At 39.5% G+C, this 20,548-nt stretch overlaps 1 long non-coding RNA gene across 1 annotated transcript; it reads right to left on the reverse strand.

The window, feature by feature from the left end:
* Window positions 1–13,239: 13,239 nt before the first annotated feature.
* LOC143929853 (uncharacterized) lies at window positions 13,240–18,244 on the reverse strand. The gene is made up of 4 exons (XR_013262605.1): window positions 18,079–18,244; window positions 17,537–17,590; window positions 15,582–15,614; window positions 13,240–13,427 (listed from the first exon to the last, which is right to left on the reverse strand). It is a non-coding gene; the product is annotated as an uncharacterized LOC143929853 (long non-coding RNA).
* Between the last annotated feature and the right edge of the window lie 2,304 nt (window positions 18,245–20,548).

Consider the following 20,548-nt stretch of genomic DNA (forward strand, 5'->3'; position numbering starts at 1 on the left):
AAAATAGTAATAAAAATAATACCAATAGAGGTGACAATACCCCTCCAGGACACACAAAAAAGAGTAATCAGGTTACCTCCAATACAACAACTCCGGATGTTCCTGTAAAACAGTCTCTCCAAAGCACACATGACACTAACATTCCAATGGGTCAATATAAAACCTATTCACAAATAGTCCAAAATTGCCCTCTCGAGTTTCCCACACAGACAGACGACCAGTCTTTTTTAGTCCTAACCCCTCAACCTGCACAAAAAAGAAAACTAGAAGAGGCAGAAGAGGGGGGAGAAGAAACAAAACCCAAAGAAAAGTTTGCCAAACTATAAAAATCTACAACCTTTCTTCACATACCCTGGTCCCAGATGAAATCTCTCTACTTAATAAAGGACTCAACTTCGCACCCACCAGCCAGCCCAACCCTTTCACTCTATTTGTGGATCTAAACAAATTTATACGTAATCTCACAGTGAAACGCTTTTTCAATATCAAATCCAATAAGGAAAATCCCAACAATACCACAATACCCAGTATGAATAATACCTCTCCTGTATGTACAAAAAATATATACCAAGATGATCCCTGCCTAGCCATTTTGGAAGAATTATACAATATGAATGAAGACTCCGCCGTCACCACCATCAGTCTCTCAGACACTTCTTGCATTTATTATCAACCAGATTCCCCCCCAATAAAACACACTCCTCTTAGGCCAAAATCCATCTTCAACCCCAGCCAGGCAAAAGGCCCTTACATACAAAGTTTCTACCAGGTTGTTTATGCAGATATCAAACGACTTTGTAAATTAAGGCCCCCCCCCTCCCCCCTGCATCACCACAGGAACAACCTCACCCCACAAGAAGCCCGGGCTCTCCAAAGTCTAGCAAAAAATAACTCTATTGTCATCAAAACAGCGGACAAAGGAGGTGGCATAGTAATCCAGAATTCGGAAGACTATCTAAATGAGGCCAACAGATTACTCTCCGATAACAATACATACAAGCCCTTAAAAAGTGACCCGCTCCCCCTCTTCTCTATAGAAGCTGAAGCACTCATAAAACGAGCCCTTGGAGATAATATTATTACAAAAGCAGAAGCTTCCTTTCTATCCAAAACATATTATAACACTCCCTATTTCTATCACCTTCCCAAAATACATAAAAATTCAGAGAATCCCCCGGGGAGACCAATTGTTGCCGCAATGGAAAGTATAACCAGCCCCTTTTCTATCTACATTGACCATTTCCTGCAACCACTGGCACAAAATCTCCAAACTTACATACGAGATGGTACACACCTGCTAGAGATCCTAAAAACCTACTCCTGGGAGCCCACCTACCAATGGGTGTCCTTGGATGTTAATTCCCTTTACACTTCAATTCCCCATGCTGTTGGCCTTCAGGCAGTAAGACACTTCTTAGCCCTAGACCCATCCCTAAAAACTGCACAAGCAGAGTTTATCTTAGATTCCACAAAGTTCTGCCTCACCCACAACTACTTCTCCTTCAATAAAAAATTCTACTTACAAACCCAAGGGACAGCTATGGGTGCCAATTTTGCACCTAGCTATGCAAACCTGACAATGGGCTTCTGGGAAACTCTTTACATTTGGAACAACAATCCATATACAGAGCATATTATATACATAGGTCGCTATATAGATGATATTATCATCATATGGGACAACACCGGACCACCCATAGACCACTTCGTCTCACACTGTAACGCTAATGATCTAGGCCTATCTTTCACTTTTGAATCCAGTCCAGATACCTTACCCTTTTTAGATCTTGAACTCTGTCATATCAATAAAACCATCTTCGCAAGAAACCACATAAAACCCACTGCAGGAAATTCATATTTACACTTCCAAAGTTGCCACCACCCAAGGTGGATCACCAATATCCCAAAGAGTCAATTTAATCGTTTAAAACGAAATTGTACCCACAACTCAGATTACATCGAGCAGGGCACTCTGTTTAAAAGAAAATTTGAAGACAAAGGCTATCCCCCCACCCTAGTAGATGAAGCCTTCACCAAATTCCTGGACACCCAGCCAGAAATACACCCGGTCACACCCCAACCACATGAAACCACACCGAACAAACCGACTGTCCATTCCCAAACTCACAGCACCAGATTCATTACTCAATATCACTCCCAACACAAAAAAATGGAAAAAATCTTCAAAAACCATTGGAGTATCCTTCTAGAAGACCCTCTGTTAAAAACCTCCATAACAGATACCCCCAAGATAACATATCGTAGAGCACGCAACATAAAAAGTTTTATTGCCCCGAGCAAATTAAAAACCGATAACAAACCAAAGCCACTCAGGACATTCCTCACCCTGAAGGGCATGTACCAATGCAAGAAACAAAAATGCCTCACCTGTAAATTTGTCCAACACCGCCAAAAATCTTTTACCACAAAGGGCAACACATACCAACTAAAAGAGTTTTACAACTGCTCCTCTGAGTTTGTAATATATGCAATCCGCTGCCCTTGCAACCTACTTTATATAGGGCGTACCATCCGTACCCTAAGAAAAAGGTTTGGCGAACATCGCCGATCAATAGAAGGGGACTCCAATCTCACTATCCCACGACACTTTAAAGAACACCATCAAGGGTCCACAGAGGGCATGCAAGTATGGGCCCTTGAACAGATACTTGGATCCTTCCCCCTCGCAGAACGTTTCAAACGTCTCTGCGAGAGGGAAACCTTTTGGATATACACGTTAGACACCCTCACGCCTGGAGGCCTCAACGAGGACATAGAAATCAACTCAGTTGTCTAATTTTTATCCATCACATTTTTTCCATGAGATTTTTCTAATGAGACTCAAAATTGCCTAGCCGCCCCCGCCCCCCCCCGCCTTCACCTGCACAAATCAGTATTCACGCGCCTTTTCTGATCCCACTATATGTGGGTTCACACACGTACGTGTGCGTGTGCATATGTATGTGTGTGTGTGTATGTGCATGTATGTATATATATATATATATATATGTATATATATGTGTGTATATGTGTATATGTGTGTATATGTATGTATACACATATATATGTATGTTCTATTTTAACATCCACGTCTCATTTTAACACCATTTTATTGTATTTTACAGTACCAAATTTTCACAATATCAAATCCTATCAATATACATGTCTCTCACCATGTTATGTCTTAATACCCACCATAGAAATATACCTTCAGCAATTTAATCAACAACTTTTTGCCCCATTTTCATTTTTATTCCCACTTCTATTTTTATTATTTTTTAAAAATCTTTTAAAAAAATGTTTTTAAAATATTTTTTTTTTTATTTATTTATTTATTTATTTATTTTTTTTTTTTTTTTTTTTTTTTTGTTATTGTTATTTTTATGGTTATTTTTATTCCTATATACCTTTCACAAGTACTTTCATAATTTTTTAAACAATTTTTAAAACAATTAAACAAATAAAAAAGTTCCAACTCTTATCTTTTTTTTTCCCACACCCTTTTTTTTTTTTTTTTTTTTTTTTTTTTTTTTTTTTTTTTTTTTTTTCCCACACCTTTCCCACATTATCCAACTTGTATCCACATACATTGATGGCACACACACAATAATCACATACAACCAGCCTGCAACACATGAGCAATCAACACCATGCTTTGGTCGGAACAGCTCCGCCCCATAAGGTGGAACCTGAACTCGAACGACCAATTAGAACTGCCCCCTTTCCCTATTTAAACCATTTCAAACATGGTAACCCAGATGCCTGATGAAGGAGCACGCATGCTCCGAACGCGTGCAACGTACACCACAACGAAACGTCATCGCAGTGCGCCCCTCAACGTAACAACGAACGGACCTCCCTGACGCTGCTACACCGAGCCGTGCGACGCTGGGAACCACCGGCGCCACCGGACGAGAGATACAGCCGAACGAGTTACCGCTTCTCCTCGAGAGCCCTGCGATGTCCTCTAGATACATGATGTGCCTGAAACTTTCTGGTAGAGTGTGAGTGCATAACTTCACAAATTAAATGTCTTTGATTCAACAATACTGCACTTAGATTGGCGCTGTTTTCTCTTCTGTTTATTTGTCTTTTACAAGGTACCTTCTACCCTTGAACATGCTGCCTACCTGCCTGTGCTAAAGCAATCATCCCCTTTCTATGGCTATTTTCCACAACCAGTAACTGTGGACTATAATTTGTGATCCTGCCAGCTATCCATTATTTTTGCTGCATTTACTGACATATACAGCAAGGATTACAAAACTCTGTGATAAGCAGCTTGATATCCCTTAATCCGCCACACCAATTTACCAACTTCAGCTGTTTTTTTCCCCAAACCCTTTCCCCCCTCCCCCAAATAACCCCTCCCCCCTCCTTTTTTTTATTTTTATTTTTTTTTTTTTTTTTTTTTTTTTTTTATTTTTTTTTTTTTTTCCTCACTCCCCCCATCCAGGACATATATAATCCAGCAGCGCAACGCACAAAAAAAACAATTTTCTCTTACTCTGTACTTTCACTAGAAGTTTGTGCCTGCAGCTCTGCTTTATGGACAAAAAAACATACACACATGCGCCCACGTGTGTATACACATACCACTCACATCAGAAGAGTTACACAAGCGCATCAACCTGCCAAGATACTCCCTTAATAATACCACATACACACATCCACATCCCCCTCCCCTAACAATTAATCAATTCGTTTTATATATATATCTTTTATTTTTTTCTATATATCTCTTTGATCTTTTATCTACTATTATTATTTTTTATATATTTTTTTATATATATTTTTTATACTTCTCATTATTATTTTTTCCAATTTTTCCAGTTTTCCCTCACCCTTTTTTTTTTTTTTTTTTTACAATGGACATGCTTCAATCAGTAGAGCATTCCAAATACGTTTTTTTAGATGAATTATTTTCGCAATTCCCAAAAGACTTTTTCAAGGTACATTTCAAAATAGGAGAGAATGTATATATGAAATTATGCACACTATTTAGAAAAATTGAGGATTCAATCATAACACTTAATCACCAAAAATGGGACAAGTTTTTTCTTGAAAACTACCTTTCCTCCAAAATTACCCCGAGGGGCCTCAGAATAAAAACTAGATGTGCTTTCCTCTCACCCGATCTCCAAACCGAATGGGAACATATCTCTGAATTTTGTTCCCAAAAATGGATAAATATCATTTTGAAACAGCGGGACCTCAAAAGTACGTCTCTTTCAGAAAAGCTAAAAAATCAGATACTAAACCTCACTAAGGAGACACCAAACCTTCCCAGCACATGGCTAGATCTACTAAAGAAAAAAACAAAATTAGATGAAGATAAACTAATTAAGGTAAAACTCCAAAAAATGAGACGAGATGTGGACGACTACAACAACAAAAGGGTCTTCCAATGGAAAACCAATAACTCTGCTCCAGTGCCTCTAATGCAGATCCAATTTCCACCGTCTTTTCGGCCCTTCAAAACCCACCACCCTCCTATACTTCCCTCCCAATATCCCTCCCAACATCCATACTCAAAACACACCAACCAACCAACCCAACACACATCGTCCTATAATCCAGAACCCATAAGGGAGAACAGCCCCCACACCTTACAACCAAAACCTAAACGGTATAGAAAACCAAAAAGAAATATAGAAACCCTACAAAATAGAAAATATACCACTACTCCTACTGACAGTGTAATTAATAACAAACCAGCAAACACCCCCAACCAACACAAAAATAGTAATAAAAATAATACCAATAGAGGTGACAATACCCCTCCAGGACACACAAAAAAGAGTAATCAGGTTACCTCCAATACAACAACTCCGGATGTTCCTGTAAAACAGTCTCTCCAAAGCACACATGACACTAACATTCCAATGGGTCAATATAAAACCTATTCACAAATAGTCCAAAATTGCCCTCTCGAGTTTCCCACACAGACAGACGACCAGTCTTTTTTAGTCCTAACCCCTCAACCTGCACAAAAAAGAAAACTAGAAGAGGCAGAAGAGGGGGGAGAAGAAACAAAACCCAAAGAAAAGTTTGCCAAACTATAAAAATCTACAACCTTTCTTCACATACCCTGGTCCCAGATGAAATCTCTCTACTTAATAAAGGACTCAACTTCGCACCCACCAGCCAGCCCAACCCTTTCACTCTATTTGTGGATCTAAACAAATTTATACGTAATCTCACAGTGAAACGCTTTTTCAATATCAAATCCAATAAGGAAAATCCCAACAATACCACAATACCCAGTATGAATAATACCTCTCCTGTATGTACAAAAAATATATACCAAGATGATCCCTGCCTAGCCATTTTGGAAGAATTATACAATATGAATGAAGACTCCGCCGTCACCACCATCAGTCTCTCAGACACTTCTTGCATTTATTATCAACCAGATTCCCCCCCAATAAAACACACTCCTCTTAGGCCAAAATCCATCTTCAACCCCAGCCAGGCAAAAGGCCCTTACATACAAAGTTTCTACCAGGTTGTTTATGCAGATATCAAACGACTTTGTAAATTAAGGCCCCCCCCCTCCCCCCTGCATCACCACAGGAACAACCTCACCCCACAAGAAGCCCGGGCTCTCCAAAGTCTAGCAAAAAATAACTCTATTGTCATCAAAACAGCGGACAAAGGAGGTGGCATAGTAATCCAGAATTCGGAAGACTATCTAAATGAGGCCAACAGATTACTCTCCGATAACAATACATACAAGCCCTTAAAAAGTGACCCGCTCCCCCTCTTCTCTATAGAAGCTGAAGCACTCATAAAACGAGCCCTTGGAGATAATATTATTACAAAAGCAGAAGCTTCCTTTCTATCCAAAACATATTATAACACTCCCTATTTCTATCACCTTCCCAAAATACATAAAAATTCAGAGAATCCCCCGGGGAGACCAATTGTTGCCGCAATGGAAAGTATAACCAGCCCCTTTTCTATCTACATTGACCATTTCCTGCAACCACTGGCACAAAATCTCCAAACTTACATACGAGATGGTACACACCTGCTAGAGATCCTAAAAACCTACTCCTGGGAGCCCACCTACCAATGGGTGTCCTTGGATGTTAATTCCCTTTACACTTCAATTCCCCATGCTGTTGGCCTTCAGGCAGTAAGACACTTCTTAGCCCTAGACCCATCCCTAAAAACTGCACAAGCAGAGTTTATCTTAGATTCCACAAAGTTCTGCCTCACCCACAACTACTTCTCCTTCAATAAAAAATTCTACTTACAAACCCAAGGGACAGCTATGGGTGCCAATTTTGCACCTAGCTATGCAAACCTGACAATGGGCTTCTGGGAAACTCTTTACATTTGGAACAACAATCCATATACAGAGCATATTATATACATAGGTCGCTATATAGATGATATTATCATCATATGGGACAACACCGGACCACCCATAGACCACTTCGTCTCACACTGTAACGCTAATGATCTAGGCCTATCTTTCACTTTTGAATCCAGTCCAGATACCTTACCCTTTTTAGATCTTGAACTCTGTCATATCAATAAAACCATCTTCGCAAGAAACCACATAAAACCCACTGCAGGAAATTCATATTTACACTTCCAAAGTTGCCACCACCCAAGGTGGATCACCAATATCCCAAAGAGTCAATTTAATCGTTTAAAACGAAATTGTACCCACAACTCAGATTACATCGAGCAGGGCACTCTGTTTAAAAGAAAATTTGAAGACAAAGGCTATCCCCCCACCCTAGTAGATGAAGCCTTCACCAAATTCCTGGACACCCAGCCAGAAATACACCCGGTCACACCCCAACCACATGAAACCACACCGAACAAACCGACTGTCCATTCCCAAACTCACAGCACCAGATTCATTACTCAATATCACTCCCAACACAAAAAAATGGAAAAAATCTTCAAAAACCATTGGAGTATCCTTCTAGAAGACCCTCTGTTAAAAACCTCCATAACAGATACCCCCAAGATAACATATCGTAGAGCACGCAACATAAAAAGTTTTATTGCCCCGAGCAAATTAAAAACCGATAACAAACCAAAGCCACTCAGGACATTCCTCACCCTGAAGGGCATGTACCAATGCAAGAAACAAAAATGCCTCACCTGTAAATTTGTCCAACACCGCCAAAAATCTTTTACCACAAAGGGCAACACATACCAACTAAAAGAGTTTTACAACTGCTCCTCTGAGTTTGTAATATATGCAATCCGCTGCCCTTGCAACCTACTTTATATAGGGCGTACCATCCGTACCCTAAGAAAAAGGTTTGGCGAACATCGCCGATCAATAGAAGGGGACTCCAATCTCACTATCCCACGACACTTTAAAGAACACCATCAAGGGTCCACAGAGGGCATGCAAGTATGGGCCCTTGAACAGATACTTGGATCCTTCCCCCTCGCAGAACGTTTCAAACGTTTCTGCGAGAGGGAAACCTTTTGGATATACACGTTAGACACCCTCACGCCTGGAGGCCTCAACGAGGACATAGAAATCAACTCAGTTGTCTAATTTTTATCCATCACATTTTTTCCATGAGATTTTTCTAATGAGACTCAAAATTGCCTAGCCGCCCCCGCCCCCCCCCGCCTTCACCTGCACAAATCAGTATTCACGCGCCTTTTCTGATCCCACTATATGTGGGTTCACACACGTACGTGTGCGTGTGCATATGTATGTGTGTGTGTGTATGTGCATGTATGTATATATATATATATATATATGTATATATATGTGTGTATATGTGTATATGTGTGTATATGTATGTATACACATATATATGTATGTTCTATTTTAACATCCACGTCTCATTTTAACACCATTTTATTGTATTTTACAGTACCAAATTTTCACAATATCAAATCCTATCAATATACATGTCTCTCACCATGTTATGTCTTAATACCCACCATAGAAATATACCTTCAGCAATTTAATCAACAACTTTTTGCCCCATTTTCATTTTTATTCCCACTTCTATTTTTATTATTTTTTAAAAATCTTTTAAAAAAATGTTTTTAAAATATTTTTTTTTTTTTTATTTATTTATTTATTTTTTTTTTTTTTTTTTTTTTTTTTTGTTATTGTTATTTTTATGGTTATTTTTATTCCTATATACCTTTCACAAGTACTTTCATAATTTTTTAAACAATTTTTAAAACAATTAAACAAATAAAAAAGTTCCAACTCTTATCTTTTTTTTCCCACACCCTTTTTTTTTTTTTTTTTTTTTTTTTTTTTTTTTCCCACACCTTTCCCACATTATCCAACTTGTATCCACATACATTGATGGCACACACACAATAATCACATACAACCAGCCTGCAACACATGAGCAATCAACACCATGCTTTGGTCGGAACAGCTCCGCCCCATAAGGTGGAACCTGAACTCGAACGACCAATTAGAACTGCCCCCTTTCCCTATTTAAACCATTTCAAACATGGTAACCCAGATGCCTGATGAAGGAGCACGCATGCTCCGAACGCGTGCAACGTACACCACAACGAAACGTCATCGCAGTGCGCCCCTCAACGTAACAACGAACGGACCTCCCTGACGCTGCTACACCGAGCCGTGCGACGCTGGGAACCACCGGCGCCACCGGACGAGAGATACAGCCGAACGAGTTACCGCTTCTCCTCGAGAGCCCTGCGATGTCCTCTAGATACATGATGTGCCTGAAACTTTCTGGTAGAGTGTGAGTGCATAACTTCACAAATTAAATGTCTTTGATTCAACAATACTGCACTTAGATTGGCGCTGTTTTCTCTTCTGTTTAGCTGTAGTATTTATAGCTGCTGGCTTTTAATATTTTTTTTGTAGGTGGAATCCCTCTTTAAGTGGATTTGAGCCTTTCAAATTATTCTCACAACTTCAAATACACCCTCGTCTAAATTCGTTTTTAAGCTTGATACTGAAAGCTCTACATTAAAAAATAATGAAGACATTGTGCTTGCAAAAGTTTTAATACCCATGAGAATGACAGATTTACAAGGTATGAAAATGTCAGTTTTGCAAAAATTCATGTGACGCACCCAATGTAAAACATCTAGAGTAAGTTCCAAAAGTCATCTTTGGGTATTTTTTTTTAAATGTATGTTTTATTGCTGGAATCATTTGGTTTTTATATGTAGGTCAAGGGTATTCCATAATACGGGTTTTGCAAAAACTTGGCTTACGTTTTTAGGCGGGTCCAGAGCAGTATAGCTAGACATTTAGCACAGTCTGTACAGATCACTAATCTCCAGTTTGTATTCTTACATTATTGGTTTCAGTGGATGTCATATGTTGAGTGCAGTGCACATTCATGTTCCAAAAGTCGTCAGTAGCAGGTTGGGGTTGCACAGATCTCTAGTGCCTAATTGTATACACAGTATGTTATGTGGTCCTCTATGAGACTAATTGCAAACACCCTGAAAAATGCAGAGATGTAGCCATTGTGTAGTCACGGTGTGACATATAAACCTCCCATTGTCCACACTAGAAAACCTTCATCTGTATATGACATTTCAACACCCAGGTTTTTTTCTTTGTATTCCACAAATTGTTCTGAACCAAAGATTTTAATTTTTATAGCAGTTTTGGTATCATTGATTTGAGGATATCTGTAAGTGTCTGGTTTGTCAATTGATCCTCCTGACGATTAATATGAGGAATGTAAAGTGTAACTCCAGGTAAATAGAAAAAAAAAAACACCTTCAAGTGGAACCCAACTGTATCTGAGCACCACAAACTGAAAACACAATTTAATTCATTTTTAATATTCAAACTAAACTTATCCTTTCATTAATATCTCCATGCTTTATTTTGTTGAAAAATAACTTTGAAAAACACCCCTCTAGCAATTTTAGCCTCAGCCATCTTGAGTAAGGGCAGATGTTTCACGTAGCATTTACTTCATGGAATCTATCTACCCTTGTAGCTCCAGCATTCAAACTGGAGGGTGTGTTTAAAAAAAGCCCCTCTTACAGATGAAAGAAAAAATAAATGCCCATGAAGACTCCTGGGGTGTATGACATCATTTGGAGCTAGGCCTGGAAACTAGGAAGCAAATAAAAAATGTAGGTAAAAAAGGGTTAAAAGAAATCAATACGTTATGCCCTAGTATCTATTTACTTATACTAGTAAGGTAAGGATTAAATATGTTAATGGTGATAGGGAGAGTTTATTTCCATTTTAATCCAGTTATGTTTTTATTAGGAAACACATATAGAATACATATTCAATTCTAATTATCTATAGTCCCTTCTACAACAGCTCACAAACTGGAGATAAATAGTTTATCCATGACAGTTAATTATAATAGGGTTTTCAAGTTATTTGATTCAGTAAGATGCGATAAATTTGAACTTGCAGATTCCATATTATGGTAAAACCTTGCATTGCGAGTAACGCGGTTTATGAGCATCTCGCATTACGAGCTGTTTTAAAAAGAAAAATCCTGACGCAAGACGAGCAAGATTCAAGCCTCTGCTGTGTGTAGTACTGCATGTGGCCAGAGGTGCATGAGTGCCTGTGATGCTCAGACACTTGGAGCCGCTCAGAAACACTTAGTGCCTGAGTGTCTCTGTTAGGGCTGGGCGCAGCCCTTCCTTTTCTGAGCTGGTAGCTCAGCTCTCAGCTAATTGCCAACTCCCATCTCTCTCCACAGTGGCTCACCTGTTGATGATATCCTGCTCATCAGTCCTGCCTACTTAAACCATCCAGCCCAGATAATCTCTGCCTTCGCCTTGGTCACATCTCTAGAGATGCTTTCCTGTGTTCCTGTTAAAGACTTGCTTGGCTGACATTTCTTCTGGCTCCAGATCCTGCTTGCTGTTCTACTATGCTCATCTCTGGCTCCCTGACGTTTTGGCTTGTCTGACTATCCGCTCCAGTTCCAGTACTCTGGCTATGTTTTGACTACGTTTACTCTGTTTACCTTTTTATTATTTTAATTAAACAAGTGAAATTTAACTGTACTTTTGTTTCAGTCTGATTCATGGTTTCTGTCAGTCTCTGAGGGCCTGCAAGGTCTGCAAGTGTTTGAGTGTCTGCGAGTGTCCCAGAGTGGTCTCTGAGCATCTCCGAGTGTTTCTGAGTGTCTCTGGCACCCCCCCCCCCACCTCTGCATACACTAGCAGTGAAATTGGAACAAATTATCAGATTTTTCATTGTTTCCTATGACTTTGCTATATGAGTGCTTTGGATTACAAGCATTCTTCTGGAACGGATTATGCTCGTAATCCAAGGTACTACTGTATATTTAAGGGTAGTAGAACTTAACTGAGTATAAAATGCAGCTTCAACTCCTTATGTATGTGCATGATAATGGATTTTGGGAACAGCCTGGGCTGCTGATAAAGGGTCATAGGCAGCCATCCCATACCAAGCACCCCCTCTGAACTGATGGGGCCTGCTGTCTTTATTATCTTTCCATCCTCTGGTCTCCCTTTCCCTACTCCACATCCTACTTAGACTACAACTCGCAGAATCCCTTACATTAGGCAGTGGGGCATGTCCATGTGAAGCTCTCATTGAAGGAAGTTTGTAGCTGTAAATTGTGCCCTTGAGCAGAGGGCACTATGTGTCAAGGGGGTGATAGGGGGTGCAGAGTGAGGTGTAATGGGGGTGCAAAATAAGGATTGGTGGGGAATATAGTATAAAGGTAATGGGGGTTGAAAGGGTTACAGAGTGCGGGATAATGGGGGACGCGGAAGAACAGAGTGTGAGGTAGTGGAGTGCAGGGGGTACAGATTGAGTTTTGATATGGGTAAAGAGAAAATAGTGGGGAGGGCAGCGAGGTAGTGGTGGGTGCAAATTTGGGATAGTGGAGAATGCAGAGGGTGTAGAATGCAGGGTAGTGGGGGATGCAGGGGTTGCAGAATGTGGGGTGTAATGGTGTACACAGAGAGTAGTGGGGGATGCAGGATAGTGGTGCATGGAGAGAAACTGGGGAGAGGAGCCTATCAGACAGGCTGTATAGGGCTCCATTATTTATAATGTTGTCCCTGGGAAAAACAATAAGAACTGATGCCTTTTTTTATTCAGAAGACTTTTGGAGTAAATATCTTAATCTAAGTACCCCAAACATATTGTAGGTCTGTTTTATTATTTCCATCACATTTTAGAATTGCCAAATTACCATTCCAGACCTCAATACCAGTATCGTACATCCACCATCTTAGTACAGGGTAACAATGCCAAGGTTAGGAAATAATTTCCAAAAGATGTTTTTTTTTAAGTTTTTGCCAAGTTTATTGAATATGCAGACTTACACAGAACATCAAGACACAGACAACATACAATTTGTAATCACTTGTGTGCTTGGCATTGCTTCATTTGAGTCTTTCATGTAGATTTTATTTTTTACATCCTTTTTGGGTCTGGCATGGCTCAGGAGGGCAGGGGAGGCAAGGATCTGTGCAAACAAAAAATGATATTATGAAAAAGTGTTATTCATTTGTTTTCTTAACTGACCACATAAAATATATACAAGTCCCCACATTGTGACTTAAGAGAGAATCCTGGTATTCACACGAGTTACTCTTGTTGTTTTACATATAATAATTATATAGGTGCTCAATTTTGCCTGTTTTTTTTAGAACAACCATGTCAGCATGTACATTATAAATTAGTATGGCATCCCTAAATATACTCCAATACAATTGTTAACATTTCACCATAAACAGTCTAGTTATACTGTCTCGTTGATCCTCAAGCCCTGAATAACAGAGGCCATGATTTCCATACATTGAACTGGTGATGGCCAACAAGCCTGAAACGGCTGTATGCAATCTGGAGTATATGGCCATATTATTCTAAAGCCCAGTTCCAGGCAATTAACCTCCCTGGCGGTATGATTCAGTCCGGTTTTAGGTGCTGAAAGCGGTACAATTATTTTGCATGGAAATTTGGCGTTTTATTTTGTAGTCCTGTAATTCTTAGGAATAACGCTCTTAAATCTCTTCAAACCAGAGTCTAGCAGACATCCCGGGTATGATAAAGTTTATAATATAATAAAGAATAATAAAAATTATTCAATAATGTAATCAAATCCTAAAACACTGAAAAGGGACACGTTTTGGTTGCTATGGACAATCTCCAAATTCCAGGCAGAAAAAACAGTATTTATAATATAAAAGTGCATGCAGGGCACTGCACAGACCACTAGGGACAAAGGGGTGTGTATTTTTTTTAATACAGTACTGTAATCTGTAAGATTACAGTGCTGTGTGTGTTTTGTGTCTTTTTACTTTTTTGAATTTGCCGCCGTTCTCCGCTCCCGTGCTCCGTAACGTCGCAGGGAACGGAGCTCGGCGGCATTCGGCACTGTGAATCGAGCGGAGGACGGCTCGCTCACACAGCGCGGAGGACATCGCTGGATCCAGGGGACAAGGTAAGTAACTCTCACTGTGTCCTCCCCTGCATCCAGCGATGCGATCGTGAGTCTGGCTCGGGGTTACCGCTCCTGCTAGTGAATTCCTAACCCGAGCCAGACTCGGGATTACCGCCAGGGAGGTTAAATAGATTTGTCAGGTTTCTGTGGTAGTGAGCCCTTGTAGAACTAGGTGTTCCCCAGGGTGTGGAGTCTAAACCCCAGCCTGCTTCTTCACCAGGGCTCATGATGGTGGGGATGAACTTGCAGCAAGGTGGAACCAGGTCGCCGCCCTCTGGTACTCCCAGCTGAGATGGGAAGACCACTACCGTAAGCAGAGGACAACGAAAGGAAACAGAAGGGAATCCACGAAACAAGCTGAGGCCCATACCCAGGGCATGGGAACTCAGGCACTGAATACACGTAATAGTAAGCAAGCGGGAGCTCAGAAAACTTGGAAGTTGCTCATGCATTGAGCATGTGTTATATAGGGAAGCAGACTGGGAGGTGGGCCAAGAAGTGATAGAAGGGAAAGGAAATATAAACCTACAGAATTTCAGGTGATGCCCATAGGTGAGCACAGAAGCAAAACAAAATGTGAAAGTAAACAGATTTTGGATACAAAATTGGCTTTTGCAGTAGGGCTGTGCCTGCACTGCAAGCATGGATAGAGTATGTTTAATAATGAAATTACATAAGCTGCATTTAACATGGGTAACTAGTAACAAGCACGTCTTTGAACTCATTCTGCATGATTGAATTGAGTAATAATTGGAAATCTAGGGGAAGCCATTGCTGACTATAGGTATATGTCATCCTCATTTTGTATTTACTACACAGTAGCAGGATGGGACTTTTACCATGTAACTGGCTACATGCTTGTTCTGGGTCAGTGACTTTATAGTGTATGGCCTGGCAAAACATTCTGTGTTCGTTTTGAGATTAGATTAGAGTAAAGAAGAGTTATAACCTTTGTAAGATTTTTACTGCAATCTGGGACTCTGGGACTTACTCTCACTTCCTATCCTTCTGACAACATTTTATCAGAGGGATGCAAGGAGAAATCTGGGACATCAACACAGACAAAAATAAAAAATACATATTTTCCCTTACTTCCTGTCTGGATAATGGCAATAAATTCCAGATGAATACATAAAAATTAAATTTGTACATGATTTCTGATGTTTACTGACTCACCAGGCTTAGGGCATTGCTGCACCAGTTTGCATTCTGAAAAGGAAAAGTAGGGACATTATTAATGATGCCATGTGTGTTTTAGCCCTTAGATCAATACTGTTAATAATAATATATAAAGATGTTAAAGAACAATTCAAAGAGAAAACACAAAAGTTGAATTTGAGAAAAGTGTCTGGTAGCAAATATATCTATATGTTTGATCTCTGGTGGTGATTGATTAAAACATATTCTCACTTAATATACTGTACCTGAACATGTTAAAGCAACATTTTTAGAAAGGGTTATAACCACTCAAGTTTTTACTGCAATCTGGGACATCAACACAAACAAAAATATATAGATTTATTTTTTTAGTAGAGTAGGGGAAGAGTATTTTTTTCTGACTGAGTCTCTGTTGCAGATTTTCCCTCACTTCCTGTCTGGATAAAAGTTAAAACACTTTCAGTAGGACAGGAAGTGAGGGTAATTTTCTAATGGACCCTGGAATAGCAATAAAACCTAAGAAGAATTCTGATCCTTTTCCACTCTGTCCAAAGCTAGCAAAACTAGAGAAAAAATGTTTTTAGCTTACAGGTTAAGTAAATGATACCTCGTTACTCTTGGGCACTTCCGTATCTCCCCCAACTATACCCCATCACTGAACCCATTACCTGATGATCATATTCTTGTAGCTGGATTATATTTAATAGATTTGACATCATGGAAAATGTACAAAAAAAGTGTGACACCCTTTTTTGCTTTACAGTTGTCATAGCTGAGAGGCAATGCTGGAGATTCTGATGCGACACCTTGTTACAGTATCTTAAAGAAAATAATAAACCCAGCTGGTCCTTCCCTCTACTGTGGTCCCTCCAAATCAAAAATGTCAGTTTTGAATGTATGTACACTTTAATATTAACGTTATTCCAAAAGGCTAGACATTGACAGCTGCCACTGCTGACATGTTTTAAAAAAGTGCATGATGACCCGGAGTAGCCATGCCAACCCTGGCTTTTTTACCTAGTTAGCCACTGATCTACATAGCGCCCAAATGTCCCTGATTTCAAGGGACTGTCCCCCATGCAAAAAAGTCGTATATAAAATTGACTACTTATCTATCAAAAAGTGTTTTCCAGTGCAAAACCTTTCATCCAATTTCTAAATTGCTGCGTTTGTAAATTCCACAACCCAATATAAAGGAATAGTAAACAACACTTGTAGGTTAAACTTATCATTTTATGTACAATTCTCCTTTAAGGGTGACATGGCAGGGGGTATGTCCCATGCTTACATACTTTTTCTAATAGGTGTCCCTCATTTCCATCTCAGAAAGTTGGGAGGTATGGATCTAGACTAGAGCAAGAGCACAGGCAGAAATGATTGGACTCTTGCACTATACACTTGTTTAGACCGGTGACTCTCCAGATACTAAGATCAAAATTGTAATGCCTTTTTTTTTCCATCTTAATCTTTTTAGGAAGGTTTACTTCTTTTCCTGTATACTCAACAGTAAGTGAAGAAAATCTCTTTCCATTGTGAAGGGAATTCACTTCTAGACAGATGGCATTGGAACAAGTGTCCCCATTGAAAGATTTCCCCTCCCTTCCTGTCTTGAAGGTAATTAAAAAATGTGGATCTACCCTCACTTTTAATCCCAGGGACAATGGTGATCAAGATAATTATAGAGAGTGATTCTCTTTAAAATTAAGGACACAGACTGTAATAAAATCCTGACAAAGTTTTTAAGCCCTCACCACTCTATCCAAATCTAAAAATGTTGCACCTTTAGTAATACTATACAATTAGTAAGCAGTGGCTGCTCACATAATTAAATGTTGCCGTAATTGCAGTGAAAATGATTTACCACTGATGTGTTCTACATAATTATTTTCACAAAATAACATAATGGCAATTTATTCCAGCTGAATACATAAAAATTAAAATTTTTAAATGATTTTTGATGTTTACTAACTCACCAGGTGTAGGGCACTTTGGTGTTTGGTCCTGACATTGCTGCACCGGTTTGCATGCTGAAAAAGAAAAATAAGGACATTGTAAATAATTCCACTTATTTTTTAGCCCTCGGATCACTAATGTTAATAATAATATAACCTGTAAAGGTTTAAAAATCTATTTGAAAAGAAAACACTAAAGCTTAATTTGATAAAATTGTCTAGTAGCAAATATTTCTATATATTTAATCTCTGATAATTATTCAGACTAGACTTACAGCAGCATATTTGTATGGTACAAAAGAACAGGACTAAAAAATTATAGAAGAAAATAATGTGCTTGCTTGTGGTGATTGATTAAAATGTATTCTTACATAACATAGCTGAACATGTTGAAGTAAAATTTCTATGAAACAGACATGGCAATTTAGGCTTTTAATTAATTATCCTTTAAACAAGTTATCCCTTATACTAAAAAAAATAAGTTATTATTTTATACTGGTGACATGGGACTTGTCAGTTTTCCCACTATTTGAAAGATTATATAAGCATACAATGCTACTTACGGTCCTGGCATTTCTGATCATGCTGTCCATGATGCCCATGGTGTCCGTGCTGTCCATGGGATCCACCTTTAGTTGAAGACATTGTTGTTGGCTGGTGTTAGCAAGTTCAAAATGACCTCAAAAGAATAGTAAATTCTGTTGTGAATCAGTTGAACCTGTTGCTTTTATACCCAAGTTGTTTCTTATTTGTAAAGGGGAAGTTGAATCCCTAGAAAAACAAGTTGGGTTTTCTCCAAATCTGACAATCATGTTATACAGAAACCTTTTTAGCATATAATAATTAAAACGTGCCATAAAGGAAGGGGTGCTGCCTCCTTAGTATAATTTAGCTGCCAGTCACACCCAAATATTACATTAGTTATAGATGACTCCTTTATTGAACATCAGATCAAGAATTCTATAGCTGATACCATGACTGAATTTTTACATAGTTATGGAGTGCCACATTTTTGTTGCGTGAACCATAAAGTGCCCTTTACACAATTTCAAAATAAACCTTCTTTTTGCCAACTCAAATTGTGACTGTAAGCCCTCGCCTAAGATTAAAGGGACCTAAGATTAAAGTTAAATGAGAAGTGCCGGAATTTAAAAAAATAATCGAGCATAAACTACCTCTTTAAGGTCATGCCACAGCTTCTCAATCGGATTTAAGTCTGGAATTTGACTAGGCCACTCCTAGACCTTTATTTTGATTTTTTTTAACCATTCACAGTTGGAATTGCTGGTGTGTTTTGGATCATTGTGATGCTGCATAACCCAAGTGTGCTTGAGCTTAAGGTCACAAACTGATGGCCAGACATTCTTCTTCAGGATTTTCTGGTAGAGCACAGAATTCATGGTTCCATCAATTGTGGCAAGTTGTCCAGATCCTGACACTGATATTGGCGAAAAATCGACACAACATACAATACATTGGAGCGCGGATCTCCTTTTATCCCGATTTCTCTCCCAAGCTCCAAGCTAAACAAGCAAAATTAATTGAAGTTAAACAATGTTTAAAATGTCAAAATCTACTCCACACCATGCTTTATCCAGAGTGACTGCAAGAGGACAGGTGCACTTCTTCACTACTGCTGGAGAGGCTGTGGAATGGCTGGATGTCCACGAACTGTCGCTGAAAACCCACAAAGCGGGTGCCTGATTTTCACCATTCGGCACAGCAATATCACCGTTAAGCTTGAAGCATGTTTACCTCTGTCGGGGATGTTTTGATACTGCTTGTTTCAAGAATATGCTCCCAGCATGTTTTTTGAAAATGTGTTTGCGGAAGCTGTTATTATAACATACTCAATCTCAGGAGGATGACTGGGGGGAACTTATGAGGGGTCCTAGTAGACAGAAGGCAAGTTACGATTTCCCAGAAGACATGGGATAGTGCCAAGACGGTACCTACCTCTGTTTGCAGTTGGAGATCACCATTGTGCCTATGTTATTTACTGTTGAGTTTTTCTTTTTCTTTCCAAAGAAGTCTTGAATTTGATACCTCACGCATTCCTCTGATGTCTTTGTATACACAAAGTCCTCAGGGAAACACCGCAGTTTTCATTCTGGTGTGGATGATATTGCCCTCACGCACAGATCAGTGTGCATGTTACCCAACACAGCACCTAATGGCAGATGTTCCGACTGTATCTTGGAAAGTTAGAGGCCTAGCAAGCCCTGTGAAGAGAGACATGATTAGCTCTGCCCTATGTAAGTACCAACCTGCCATAGTGGGTTTGCCAGAGACACACCTTACAAATGAGATTTTGTGTTGCATCAGCTACTCTTGGGCAGTATTCAAGAGGGGTCTCAGTTCTCATCCATAGGGCAGTGACTATTCACGAACATCAATTTCTTGTAGATACCTAAGGAAGGTATGTGTTCCTGCACTGTACAATGTATGCTGTTACATGCATTTTGGCGGTGGTATATATACTCCCCCCATGCTCCACGCCAGTGCTACAAGACCTAGTCTCCTTTATACTTGAGTCGATAAACCAGATGTCACACTTTTTATTGTGGAAGACTTTAATGGGATTTAGGACCCTACAGCAGATAGACACCCTATATCTCTTCAGAACTTAGCCCAGTGGGCAACAGCTCTATCCAGATTCCTGAGTGAAATGGGGTAGTCTGATCTGTGTCGTCTGTGAACCCCTGACGTCAAATGGTTTTCTTGTTTTTATAAGACACACACAGTCCTTTCCAGGATTGATTTGTGTGTGGGGTCGCTTCAGGCTGTCTCCCTGGTATATCGCACTCAGTATGACCTGAGAGGGATATCAGACCACTCTCCACTGATTTTGTGGTTAGCGGCTAAGCCACTTGCAGAGCTGATGAGGGCTCCTTGGCGTTTAAATGGTTAAAGCTACTGCCACTAGAAAACACTCTTGCTCAACAAATTATTTGTTTCTTTGTGGACAATGCTATGTATGAGAACAGTTTAGTTAAGCGGGAGACCATTAAAAGCTTCTTACGAAGGTTGTTT

This window comes from Lithobates pipiens, unplaced genomic scaffold, assembly GCF_037356315.1.
Source record: "Lithobates pipiens isolate NorthernLeopardFrog02 unplaced genomic scaffold, aLitPip1_a1.2 Scaffold_25, whole genome shotgun sequence".
Classification (NCBI taxonomy): domain Eukaryota; kingdom Metazoa; phylum Chordata; class Amphibia; order Anura; family Ranidae; genus Lithobates; species Lithobates pipiens.